The following is a 13,843-nucleotide window of genomic DNA, read 5'->3' on the forward strand; positions in this document are numbered from 1 at the left end:
GACGTTTGGCAATTAAACTTTTTGTGGTCGAAACTCGTATTTCGTACTTAATGGTATTTTGGGCATATGTGGGCCCCGTGATGTAAAACTAGTTTTTATTGTGGAAATCTTTTAGTTTTACTTATATCGATATGTTGGGATAATTTACTTCGTTGGAATGGGTTGGGGAGCGGGTTTTTTCGTGCACGTGTAAAAGAAAACTGATCAGTCCCCGTTAGTTAAATTGGATGCCGTCCAAGGCTTCAATACTGGACGCCGTCCAGGAATCTGGACGCCTTCCAGATGTACAGGTTCAAATTTTTTTTTTGGGTCGTGTTTTTTGGAATAACAAGGGTTGGGTCGTTACACTGTATGAACTAATAATTGTTGAGGAACTCAACAGTCGGTTGAGGGTATCCCCTATCATAATTGATAATCACTAGAAAAGTTTGGGGGTGGATTTTAAGTTGAGGATTATCTGTTTGGCTGGTGCATACCACGTTGTCACGAGCCTAAGACTTTATAATTGAAACTAAACTCCGAAAATATCAGAGAAAATTAGTTTATGTCGAAAGTAAGTGTCCCTTCTTGCTTAAGGTTGAAAAGTATAATTCCTTATTGCGGACTGTTCAAGCATTTAAGGGAGAACACCTTGGAGTGATCTGAGCACACAACAAAGAAACATGATTTCATGCATAAAAATGGAAAATTCATTCATGATGGCGTTCAAAATCAATATATCAAAAGACAATGATATGCTGAAAAAGAAATATCAAAAGAAAATCAAAGTCAAAGATAATTGGCGTATTAAGATGGCAAAGTCCTGAAAGTATGAAGAATGCTGATTCATGATGTGCTCATAAAGAACTCAGATCATTCTTAGTGTGACGCCCCCACGCAGCTTGAATTGTTTAATCACGATGTTCACACTGAACTATGAAGATTCTTGTCGTCTGCAATATAGAGTTATACCTATTAAGACTATAAGTTGGAAATATACATATTTAGCATACTCTAATTAAATATATATATGAAAGTTTAACTTTCGATTCCGTTTTCCATGTCAACTTGAACATAAAGAAGTTAAGGGCCTTGAGATTTATTTCATGTGACGACTGGTCATCAGGCAAGTCTGCTTTAACTGTATACCAATCCCCGCGGTAAATAATGTGCCTATTCGGATAATCCAATTTATTCTAAAATCTGCTGTTTCAACTAGATTGAAGATTATCAATACACTGATAGAAGCCAAAGGCTGACAGGGTTATTCAAAATGCCATGAGAACCATCCTGTTCAATTTGAATGAAATACATGGAAAGAGATAACGGAAAGTTACGTGTAATGAATTGACAACCTAATAAAAACGCACAATCATGAGTGATGGAAGAATCAAGGATTAATGAACTTAGCGTGATCTAAAAAATCATTGCTTTATAGTGTTTAAGTAATTAATGCCAACATGATTGTCGAAGTGTCCGGAATGAATAAGTTCATGTTTAATGAGGATTGATATCAGTAATTGCATGATAATAGACATAGACTGGACAATTAGGAATGAACAACAGAAATCGATTCAATATGTCAGTTCTGATCCATTTTTAAATTGTTAATCATTTTGCTCACAAAAATAATGTGGATTTGTATGTTTGCTTATCTGTTTATTAAATAGTTTGCATTGAAAACTGAAAAACAACAAAAAGATTTTGGTTTTGCATGTTATTGCATTTCATGGTAGAATGTCTTTTATTTGCATATTTTTTGTTGCTTGACATTATTTATCGGAAAACCTATAAAGATTTTATCTTTTCCTTATTTTCTGATTAATCCTCTGAATATGCACAATAACATCTTAAAGAACCTTGTCGAGATCAAGATACTTTTTGGCCACCAAATCCATAAGTTGGAAGTTTGTAAGGCTTGTGATTACTTGAAGGACTTTAATGATTTAAGGTTCTTAGTGAACTTAAGATGATATTACAGTGTAGGCTTTACTCTTGGAACACAGAGTGTTTAGAGTAATAACCTTGTTTAGGTTAGGTTAGGATTTTTGATCTGCCTAAGTGTTAATGGTAATTTCTTGAAGGATTAGTGATTTTTGACTGAAATTGAAAGTGTCAGTTAGCTCTAAGATTGCCAAACGAGTCGAAATCCTAAGTTTGTGAAGATTCTAAAAATTTGAAATTGCCTAAGTGGCTCACTCGCACGTTTGATGCGTGAACCGTACGAGTAACCACACACGTGAGAATAACCGTACGGCTGACCTTGTTCTAAAATGTCCTAAGACATCAGGGTCACACGCACGAGTGATTAGGTGAGACGCACGATTGATGGTGGATCGTGTGATCAACCGTATGGTTGATCACGAGAGTATAAATAGGGAGTGATGAGCACAGACACTCACACTTGTGCACCCAACTCATTTCTCTCTCAAAATTCAACCTTCACCGATCACGATTTCCACCGCAGCGTTTGTTTATCACGTTATTCTGACCTCAGTGCCACCTAATAGGTAAGATTTCGTCGAGTTTAAGCCTGTTAATTTGTTGTTGGAATGATTCGAAACCCTAAGGGTTACTAACTCGAATTTTGTGTAATTGGTGCTCATTTTGATTGTTATTTGTTATTGCTTTGAGTTAAACGGATCCTATACATGCTATTGTGATGTAAATCGGCCCCTAAAACGACAAACATGTAATTTGTGGAATTTAAAAAGGCATTTAATACGGGTTTCATCAGACATGCACGAGTGACGTCACTCGCACGCGTGGGACATGACTCGCACGAGTCAGTACACGATTGATGATCAACCGTGTGAACCTTGTACCCACTCGTTTGTATTGATTTAGTTGCTCACTCTCTTGACTGAGCTGACACGTGTGATTAACTGCACGAATCACCACACGATTGACTCACTCGCTTATAAATTTTGCATCAGCCGTGTACCCTGTCTGAAACCTTATTACTGCTCAAACGTGTCAATAGTGACACGAGTGACTATATCACTCGCACGGTTGATCTCTCAACCGCACGTGTGACAGTATCACTCGCATGGTTCATCATGTTTTATAATTCTGTGACACTTTATAGCTAATGCTTTGATGATTTACGATAATTGGTTTATATCTCTAACTTCTTTATGAATATTTCAGTTTGATATTACCAATGGCAGAACAATAACTTAATGTTCCGACTGTTAACCCATAAGTTCAGGGGGAGCAACAGCAGGATCCTCAAGTGAATCCGGTTAATCCGCCTATTTAACAAGAGACTATTCTAGAGAAAGGCGAGCTCAACAATCAGGTTGCTCTTTATGATACTACTCTCGAAAGAGGTTCTCATTTTAAGGAGATTGTGGAGTTTCTAAAGTGCTCAAGGATTCATACAGCTATCTCTACTGCATGTACGGTATACTACTGTCATCAGAGAGAGTTCTGGAAGAATGATGTACTTGATGTGTCAGATACTGAAGATAAGATTGTTAGTAAGGTTCAAGGGCATGAGATAACTGTTTCTAAGTCTGCGATAAAGAAGATTTTAGGTTTTGATGATGAGAGATGTTCCCACATGACGCTCAATCGAGAAAGGATACATGGATGTTTCAAGAGATATGCTTATTTTGGCTATATCTCGAGTAAATCTGAGCTGATGAAGACTCTACTGCCTCCACAGTTTAGATATCTTGACCACGTGATCATGCATTGTTTGAGTGGTCGTAAAGCTGGGTTTGACAAGTTGAATGAGAAAGTACAAAGTATGTTTGTGGCACTTGTTCTCAGAGCCCCGTATGATTTCTCAGGATTTGTTTACTACTACTTTAAAGCAAATCTTTTCAGTTCTACGCAAAGATACCTGATCTATGCCCGTTTTCTTCAATTAATCATTAATGATGCTGCACCTGAGTTACCAAAGCTTGAAGAGGATATTATTCACCTTAAGCCGATGAATCTGATTACTTTTCGAAGGATGGAGGAGATAAGTAATGAAGATTTGAATCCTGATTTTAACAGAAAGCTTATTTGTCATCTGATCAAAGAAAATTATCGATGTCCAGCAGGTAATGCGTGGAGAAATGAGGATTCAGACTCTGACTACGAAGTTTCTGATAATAAAGGTGAGGGTGATAATCAACGAGCTACTGGTGAAGCTCAAGGAGGAGGTAATATTGATGATGAGATTATCGAAGGTGATGATGAAGCGACAGAGGATGATGTCAGCTTGATTTAGAGGAAAAGGAAAGGGAAGGAAGCGATGACTTCATAACAGCCCAAGAAGAAGGAGAAAAGAACAAAACATCACTTTGATTCATCTCAGAGGTCATCACAAGGAGGTTCGAAACAACAGGCTCAGAGACAAGCATCCGGTTTCATGAAGGATGCAAGAGCTGCTGCTACCGTACCAAGGTCTGCCACAACAACACCTCAGATCACGCCATCAGAAATCAAGACACAGCAAAATCTGTTGATGTCTTTAATCACCAAAATAACCAATATGGAGAATCAAGCCATTGAGGACAAGAAGATCAGTGAAGCTAAGATTGAATCATTGGTAGAAAAAAATAAGAGGTTATCTGTTAGATTGGACCGTCAGAAGAGATGGACGGAGAAGTTGAAGAAGAAAGTGTTGGCAATCCAGACTGAGAATAAAGAGAAGTTGAAGGATTTGAACAATAAGATCGAATCGATTACTTCTGGTAAAACTAAGTTGATTAAGGAGAGATGAGAAGAATTTTCTTCTGATTTGGGTGGTGATGATGAGAAAGACGATGAAGAAGATGCTGGAACTGGAGGACCCTCTTTTGAGATACCGTTAGTGATACCTATTCAAAGCCTTATTGAATACGGTGAGGTCTTTACTACTGAATATTATATGAATTATTCAAATGTTTTTAATGATGCAAAAAAAGGGGACATTCCACCAAGTGAATTTCCATTGGAACAGCTTGCTGCTCTGGCATATGACAGTGAAAACGATACGGAGAATGCGGAGTCAGTTGAAGCTGAAGACAAGGCTCCACAAGAAGGGCCAGCTGATGAAATTCCTCCCGAATCAATCCAAAATATCAACTTAAGTGATTTTGATAACCTGTTCAAAGATGAGAAAAGTGAAAGTTCTGTTGGTAAGGAAGGTGTTAAAGAGAATGTGATTGTCGAATCCGAAGATGAGTTTGAGACAGAGTCTGAGGATGTCGAGGAAGAGGAAGAAGTGGAAATTGTTATGCCGTCGCTTGCACCATACTCAAATCCATCACTTAACACACTAAGTGACTTTTTCAATTTAAGTAGTGATGTGAAACAGAAGAACTTAATTGAGTTAGAAAAAGTGAGGAAGGTATACAAAGAACAAGTGAAAGAATTGGATGTTTTAATTGAAAAGAACAAGAAAATATGACATGAGAAACTGCTCGTTGAGAAAGAAAAAAAAGAGTTTGAGCTAAAGAAGAAGAAACTCCGAGCCGAGCAAGCTAAAGCCGAGGCATGGAATGAGATTAATGAATGGTTCAAACGTGATAGGGTTAAAGTAAACAGAAACGTTGAAGAAGACGAGATCCGTCAGATTTGGTGGAAATAGAACGTTGTTAACCATGATCAGTTGAATAAGCCAGAACTCGAGCCGAAGTTTGCTAGTTTCTACGAAAGAGGAAAGACAACCAAGAAGTATTCCAAGGGTAAAATACTAAGCTGGGGTTACTTCAAGGAGATCAATTGTTTCGCGATCAAGAGGGAAGGAGGAGTTGATTACATGGCACGTCCTAGTCACTTCAAAACTCTACCGTACTTCGAGATCATGCAACTTGCTAAGCTGAAGATGTTGAACGCTAAAGATTGTGACCTTTCCATGTGGTTTCAGAGAAAACTCAGATATGAGCATAAGACAGGGAACTAGGACATCTTTAAGTCAACAGCCGCCAGGTTTTCCATGCACCCGACAAAGAGAAATTCTAAAGGTGGACCTGTATGCATTGTTAAGTTCCGTCCAGCCAAGTACATGAAGCAATCTCCATTGATGCCCTTACCAAAGGATATATGCAAAAAACTTCAGATGGTGGTTCTATGATGAGTTGTCGGAAGAAGCAGTGATCTTGACTGCAATTGAGAAGGAAGATGGAAGCATACAGTTCGACAATGTGAGGATTCTAGATCCTATGTGGCTGAGGAACTTATCGAGATTTGATGTGGAGATTCTTCACCGCCATCACATTACTTTTAGAGATGATCGAAAAGAGGAAGCTATGAGATATCAACGTGTGATCGATGTCTACTATGCATACCTCAACAGAAACAGTGATGCTCAAAGCTCAAACCAAGTTCAAGCCAGCTGATCTATGTCGAATTCTGTGTTGCTAGTTTGTAATTTTTGTTTTGATGATGTATTTAGGCGAGAGAGAGAATCTGGATATGTACTTGATGTTAAACTGATGTTACTTTTGGACTTATATGTATTTAATGGACGTTTACTTTATTGTAATCGATGGTCTAGGTCCTAGGGCGAGTTGTTGATGCATTTTATGTAAGTCCCTAGACATCTAACCTACGTCCATTGCAGGTACTTCAGTTTATGGGATACCATGATCACTCGTTATTATCCTATCTGTGTTTGTATGTGGTTATAGGTACTGCAAGAACGCGATATGGATGTTTGACTATGTTAGACTTAGTCAGACGTGCGAGTGAAGTCTCACTCATACGGTTGACAGGCTCATACGCACGATTGATGCTGGGCTAAGTCACTATTATAACCTAAATGAGAAGACACGAATGAGTGATCACCCGTACGGCTGATGAAGCCAACTCGTACGTGTGATGGATGACTTATACGGGTGAGTCAACAGCAGGGCTATATAAGTGTTATGTTCTTCATTTTAGGTTAAGCCTCTCACACACACACACACCACTCAGATCTGGAAACCCTAATCCGATTCTCTCTCAACCCAAATCACTCCAGTAGAGAATAATAGCTCTAGGCATTAATCTAATCACACAATCCTTATTGTGGTTTGACTAATTTAATCCCAAAAAGCTCCTCATATTCACTAGTTATGGGTTTGATTCACTAATTCCGCCTTTGTGTGAATTAAACCTGTTGATTTCGAAGTTCCTAGTCATGTTTCATCATTTTGATTATAAATTTACATATATTTATATTGTTAGTATTATTAGAGAACAAACATTTCAAGTCACACTATATCATGTTCAAGTTTAAGAAAAACTCAAAGAAATTTTTAAAAATCAACTAAGTAATTATTCACCCCCTCTAGTTACTTACAATTGGTATCAGAGCGGTTACTCTAAACGTTTTGTCAAAAATTACTAATTTGAAATTAAAACTAATTTTTGCAAATCTTAGAGTTTAAGATCATGGAACAAAAATTTGAGAACTTGAATTATAGTGAAGGATGCTCAATGCAAAGTCCTCCACTTCTTGAAAGTGAAGGATTTTGTTACTGGAAGCATCGATTTAAAACGTATGTCCGCTCCAAATATATAGACTATTGGAACATAATTACTAAAGGTGATCATGTTCCGTTTAAGCTTAGTGATGATAAAAAGACTAAAATCTTTATACCCGAGGAAGAATGGACCAAGGAACATAAAGTAGAAGTAGGCAAAAACTATGAAGAAAAAATGACCATTTTTAATGCTTTGCCTAGGAAAGAATACGAGAGAGTTTTTATGATGAGTAGTGCTAAGGAAATTTGGGATAGTATCATGGTTACTCATCATGGAAACCCGCAAGTCATAGAAAATAAAGTAGAATTGCTTATAACGAAATATGAACAATTTGCTATTGAACATTATGAGAAAATAGATAGTACTTATACTAGATTTAACAATATTTGTTCAAGTTTAAAAGCTCTAGTTACAATCTATACGGATAAGCAATATGTTCGAAAGTTCTTGAGAGCTCTACCATCAAGATGGAGACCAAAAGTGACGGCTATTGATGAATCAAAAAATGCAGAAAAGTTAACTCTAGATGAACTCATTGGAAATCTCAAAGTACTTGAGGTCATACTAGACAAAGATAATAAAGTAGAAAAGGCCAAGAGAGAAAAGAACAAGTCAATCGCTCTAAAGGCTAAGATTCATGATGAATATGACATCGATGATGACGATTGATGATATTCTAAATGATGATGAACAACTTGCATTCATTGTTCGCTCATTCAAGAAATTTGATCGAAGACCGGAAAACCATGTTCGTCCTCCAATGGAACAAAAGAAAATATCATTCGATACCAAAAAAAAGTTTGTACGAAAATGCTTTGGGTGCGGTGATCCAAACCACTTGATAAGTGAATGTCCTAAGAGAAAGAATGAAAAGGTGTTTCTTGGAGGTGCATGGGATGATGAAGAAAATGACACACAAGAAGAAGGAAAGGAAACGTGTCTCATGGCCATTGATACTTCAAGCAATGACGACAAGACATCGCAAGTCGGACAAACCGACGATGAGGTACTTTCAAATTCTTTTGAGTTTAGTTTTGACAACTTTGCTAAATTATATGTCTTAAGTAGTAAAGTAAGTAATAAAAACACAAGTCTAAAGGAAGAAAATAGCATGCTTAGGTTAGAAATCTTACAACTTAAAGAAAGAATATCTAACTCACAAGAATGTTGTAGTGACCCGAACTTTTCCATGTTTACATACATTAAATGAAAACTATATTTACATGATTAAATGTTTCTAATATGTTAAGCAATCAAACTTGGTAAGACTTGATTATTTGAAATGAGTTTCATGTAGACAATTGACCACCCGAGTTGACCGGCGATTCGCGAACGTTAAAACTTGTAAAAACTATATGATGATATATATATGGATATATATATATATATATATATATATATATATATATATATATATATATATATATATATATATATATATATAGTTAACATGATATTATGATAAGTAAGTATCTCACTAGCTATATTAACAATGAGTTATATACATAAAAAAATGAGATTACTAAGTTAAGAAACTCGAAACGATATATATAACGATTATCGTTATTAAATTGCTTTACTAAATACATATGTATCATATTAAGGTATTGTTACACTATATTTAACATGATAAAATGATAATTATATATATCATTATGTATGTTAACAATGAACTACATATGTAAAACAAGACTACTAACTTAAGAATTTCGAAACGAGGCATATATGTAACGATTATCGTTGTAATGACATTTTAATGTATATATATCATATTAAGATATATTCATACATCATAATATCATGATAATGTAATAATTTAACATCTCATTAGACATAATAAACAATGGGTTAACTACATTAAAGGAGATCGTTAACTTAAAGGTTTCAAAACAACACTTACATGTAACGACTAACGATGACTTAACGACTTAGTTAAAATGTATATACATGTAGTATTTTAAGATGTATTCATACACTTTTGAAAGATTTCAAGACACATATCAAAGTACTTCTACTTATAAAAAATGCTTACAAATGCATTCTCATTCATTTTCATCAACAATTATACTCGTATACACCCGTATTCATACTCGTACAATACACAACTTCTAGATGTATTTACTATTGGTATATACACTCCAATGATCAGCTCTTAGCAGCCCTTGTAAGTCACCAAGACATATGGGAACCATCATTTGACAACTATCATGACTTATGAGCATGAAAACAAAAACTAGTAACCTTATATTGACTAAGCATTAGGCATTTTTTTTCAAACAACACACACATCACATTTCTTTGATTTTCTAATCCAAATTCTCTCCATCTTAACTCTCTCTAAGCTTAAGAACGTCTATACTTCAGTAATATTGATCATCTAGGTCAATGTAGCTTCAATTACAATCAAGAAACATCATCATTCAAGAACACATCAAGAACACTTCACAAATACTTTCAAGCTTACTAGCTTACTTCCAATCTTGCAAATCCATTTCAAGTGATCATCCAAACTCAAGAAATCTTTGTTATTTACAGTAGGTTATCTTTCTAAATCAAGGTAATACTCATATTCAAAATTTGATTCAATTTCTATAACTATAACAATCTTAATTCGAGTGATAATCTTACTTGAACTTGTTTTCATGTCATGATTCTACTTCAAGAACTTTCAAGCCATCCAAAATCCTTTGAAGCTAGATCAATTTTTGTCACTTCCAGTAGGTTTACCTACTAAACTTGAGGTAGTAATGATGTTCATAACATCATTCGATTCATATATATGAAATTATCTTATTCGAAGATTTGAGCATGTAATCACTAGAACATAGTTTAGTTAATTCTAAACTTGTTCGCAAACAAAGTTAATCCTTCTAACTTTACTTTTAAAATCAAATAAACACATGTTCTATATCTATGTGATATGCTAACTTAATGATTTAAAACCTGGAAACACGATGAACACCGTAAAACCGAACATACGCCGTCATAGTAACATCGCGGGCTGTTTTGGGTTAGTTAATTAAAAACCATTATAAACTTTGATTTAAAAGCTGTTCTTTTGGGAAAATGATTTTTCTTATGAATATGAAACTATATCCAAAAATCATGGTTAAACTCAAAGTGGAAGTATGTTTTTCAAAATGGTCATCAAGACTTCGTTCTTTCGACTGAAATGACTACCTCTTATAATATTGACTTGTAACCTGTATTTCTGACTATAAACTTATACTTTTTATGTTTAATTTCATAAATTTTAGTTCATTATGAAACCATAGCAACTTGAATCACTTAAAACGGTTTTAAAACGAAGAAGTGATGGGAAAAAAAAAGATTAGATAATTTTGCTTGTTGTAGCTACGTGAAATTTATAACAAATCTATATAAATCATAACTTAACTAACTTATATTGTATTATACATGTATTCTAACATATCTTATGTAATCTTGGGATACCATATACACGTATACAATGTTTTAGACATATCATATCGACCCATCTATATTTATTATTTGGGAACAACCATAGACACTCTATATGTAGTAATGCTTGAGTTAGCTATACAGGGTTGAGGTTGATTCCAAAAGTATATATATACTTTGAGTTGTGATCTCGCCTGAGACTTGTATACACTGGGTCGTGGATTGATTCGAGATAATATATATTGATTTATTTCTGTACATCTAACTGTGGACAACTAGTTATAGATTACTAACGTTGGACTGCTAACTTAACAAACTTAAATTGTTAAAACGTAATAAAAAATGTTGTGAATATATTTCGATCATACTTTGATATATATATGTATACTTTTGTTATAGGTTCGTGAATCAACCAGTGGTCAAGTCCTATTTCTGGCAAAGTAAAAAATCTGTGAAATTGAGTTATAGTCCCACTTTTAAAATCTATTATTTTTGGGATGAGAATACATGCAGTTTATAAATGTTTTACAAAATAGACACAAGTGATCAAAATTACATTCTATGTTAAATTATCGAACTGAATATGCCCCTTTTTAGCTTGGTAGCCTAAGAATTGGTGTTTATTATAATTGCCTCCAATTGACGCGAATCCTAAAGATAGATCTATTTAGCCCAACAAGCCTCATCTGAGTTACAGATGCTTTAGTACTTCGATTTATCATGTTCGATGAGAGTCCCGGAATGATGGGGATTTCTATATGCATCCTGTTAAGGTCAGTTACTAGGTGTTCATCATATGAATGATTTTTATGAAGATTGCATGTTATTGAGAAAAGGAAATAAAAATCTTGTGGTCTATTATTACGATTTGATAAATATATAGGTTAAACCTATAACTCACCAACATTTTTGTTGACGTTTAAAGCATGTTTATTCTCAGGTGATTATTAAGAGCTTCGGATGTTGCATGCTAATTTATGGACAAGAGTTGGAGTCAGCATGCTTGTATAATATTGTTTAAAAAAAATGCATTCGAAGATATATATTGTTGTGTAAAATTATTGTAAACCATTATGTAATGGCCGTGTGAAAATGCTATATTTTAGATTATCATTATTTGATAATCGTCGTAATATTTTAAAGGTTATGGTTTGTTTTAAAATCGAATGTAGTCTTTGTAAAACGTGTCATACAGAGGTCAAAACCTCGCAACGAAATCAATTAATATGGAACGTTTATAATCAATATGAACGCGACATTTCAGTTGGTATCCAAGCGTTGGTCTTAGAGAACCAGAAATTTGCATTAGTGTGTCTTATCGAGTTCGTTAGAATGCATTAGTGAGTCTGGACTTCGATCGTGTTTACTTGAAAAACGATTGCTTATCATTTTTTTGTTGGAAACTATATATTGTTAACATGTAAATATTATGTGATATATTAATCTCTTAACATGTTTGATATTGTGTGATAGATGTCTACCTCTAGTACAAATCTCATCGACTCACCTAATAATAATGAAGAGTCAAATATATTTTGGGAAAATTCACAAATTCCCGAAGAGGAACCGGAAGAAGAGGAACCGGAAGAAGAGGAACTGAAAGAAGAGGTTCCGGAAGGGGAAATATTAGGAATCATAGAAAAATAGATAAATAAAAGAAAATCCTCAACCAATGGACCAAAGTTAATAATGGTCAATGGTGTTTCCTCCAAGGAAGCAAAATATTGGGAAAATTACCAATTTTATGATGAATCGGATTCCAATGAGGATTCCGATGATGTTATAGAAATTACCTCGACCCAATTTGAAAAAGAAAAAGAAAATAATAAGGGAAAGGGCATCAAAATAGAGAAACCTGATTACAACCCCGATGAACTTTATGTTAACATGAAGTACCCTGATGGGGTGTACCGTAAACACCCGTATTTCCTAAACTTTCACTCTAACCCGGGAACATCTAAGCCACCAGGTTTTTCCAAACCATTTGTAAAAATGACGGCTCATATTAGGAGAGCACCATATATCCCTAGGAAATTAGCGAAACGAACCAAGTCCGAAGAGGAAGAAATGAGTGAGTCGGAATAAAGAGTTGTAATCATGTTGTGTAATATATGTATTGTAGTGTGCTTGTATTTTCATGTTATATGTAAAAATTGCTTGTATTGTTTGTTAAGTATCTTTTACGAATCTAATCCTCGTCTATTTTATAGTATAAAAAAACACACAATGGACGTTAATGATAGACAACTGAATATTTTAGAAGACCTACCCGGGGACATGATTGATGAAATCTTGTCTAAAGTCGACCAGAATTCATCAGCACAATTATTTATGGTGAAATTAGTTTGTCGGACATTTGAAAGACGTTCCAGGCATGCCTTAGTTTATAAAAGACTTTTCTTTGAAAGATGGGGTATATCACATTGGGGAGACTTTAAGTTACGTCATGTTTACTTTAAAGCATTAAATGCAGGGAACCCAAATGCAATTTTACGCTACGGGTTGAGAGCCTATTTTGACTCCACATATCCCAACATAGGACTTCGTGCTTTAGAAAGAGCTTCAAACATGCAACATAAAGAAGCATGTTATGTTTACGGGTTAGTGATGTTCGCCTCTCACCAAATTGAGAAAAAGAATGTCGAGTTGCAACTTTTAAATAAAACCTTCCCACAAGTGATGGATTCGGTAGTTGGGGTGAGAAACAAGGTTTTTAGATTGTTACGGGGCTGTTGGGCATTACGAAACCCTCGTCCTTTTGACGACATTACAATATGCTGCCTAAACAACGGTCATAATGGTTATTTTCCACAAGACCAAGGATGGGAAGTAGTCTTAGTAAAACCAGAATGCATGACTTGTTTCTGGACTTATGAGTTACGTGTCTTTATTGCCTTTGCTGAACGACTTGCGTATTAACTAGAATTGTCTTCGCAACTGCTTTGTATCAAAGTTATTGTGTGCTATATGTTATGCTATATGTAATATAGCGGTA

The sequence above is a fragment of the Rutidosis leptorrhynchoides genome, chromosome 6 (assembly GCF_046630445.1).
Source record: "Rutidosis leptorrhynchoides isolate AG116_Rl617_1_P2 chromosome 6, CSIRO_AGI_Rlap_v1, whole genome shotgun sequence".
Taxonomy (NCBI): domain Eukaryota; kingdom Viridiplantae; phylum Streptophyta; class Magnoliopsida; order Asterales; family Asteraceae; genus Rutidosis; species Rutidosis leptorrhynchoides.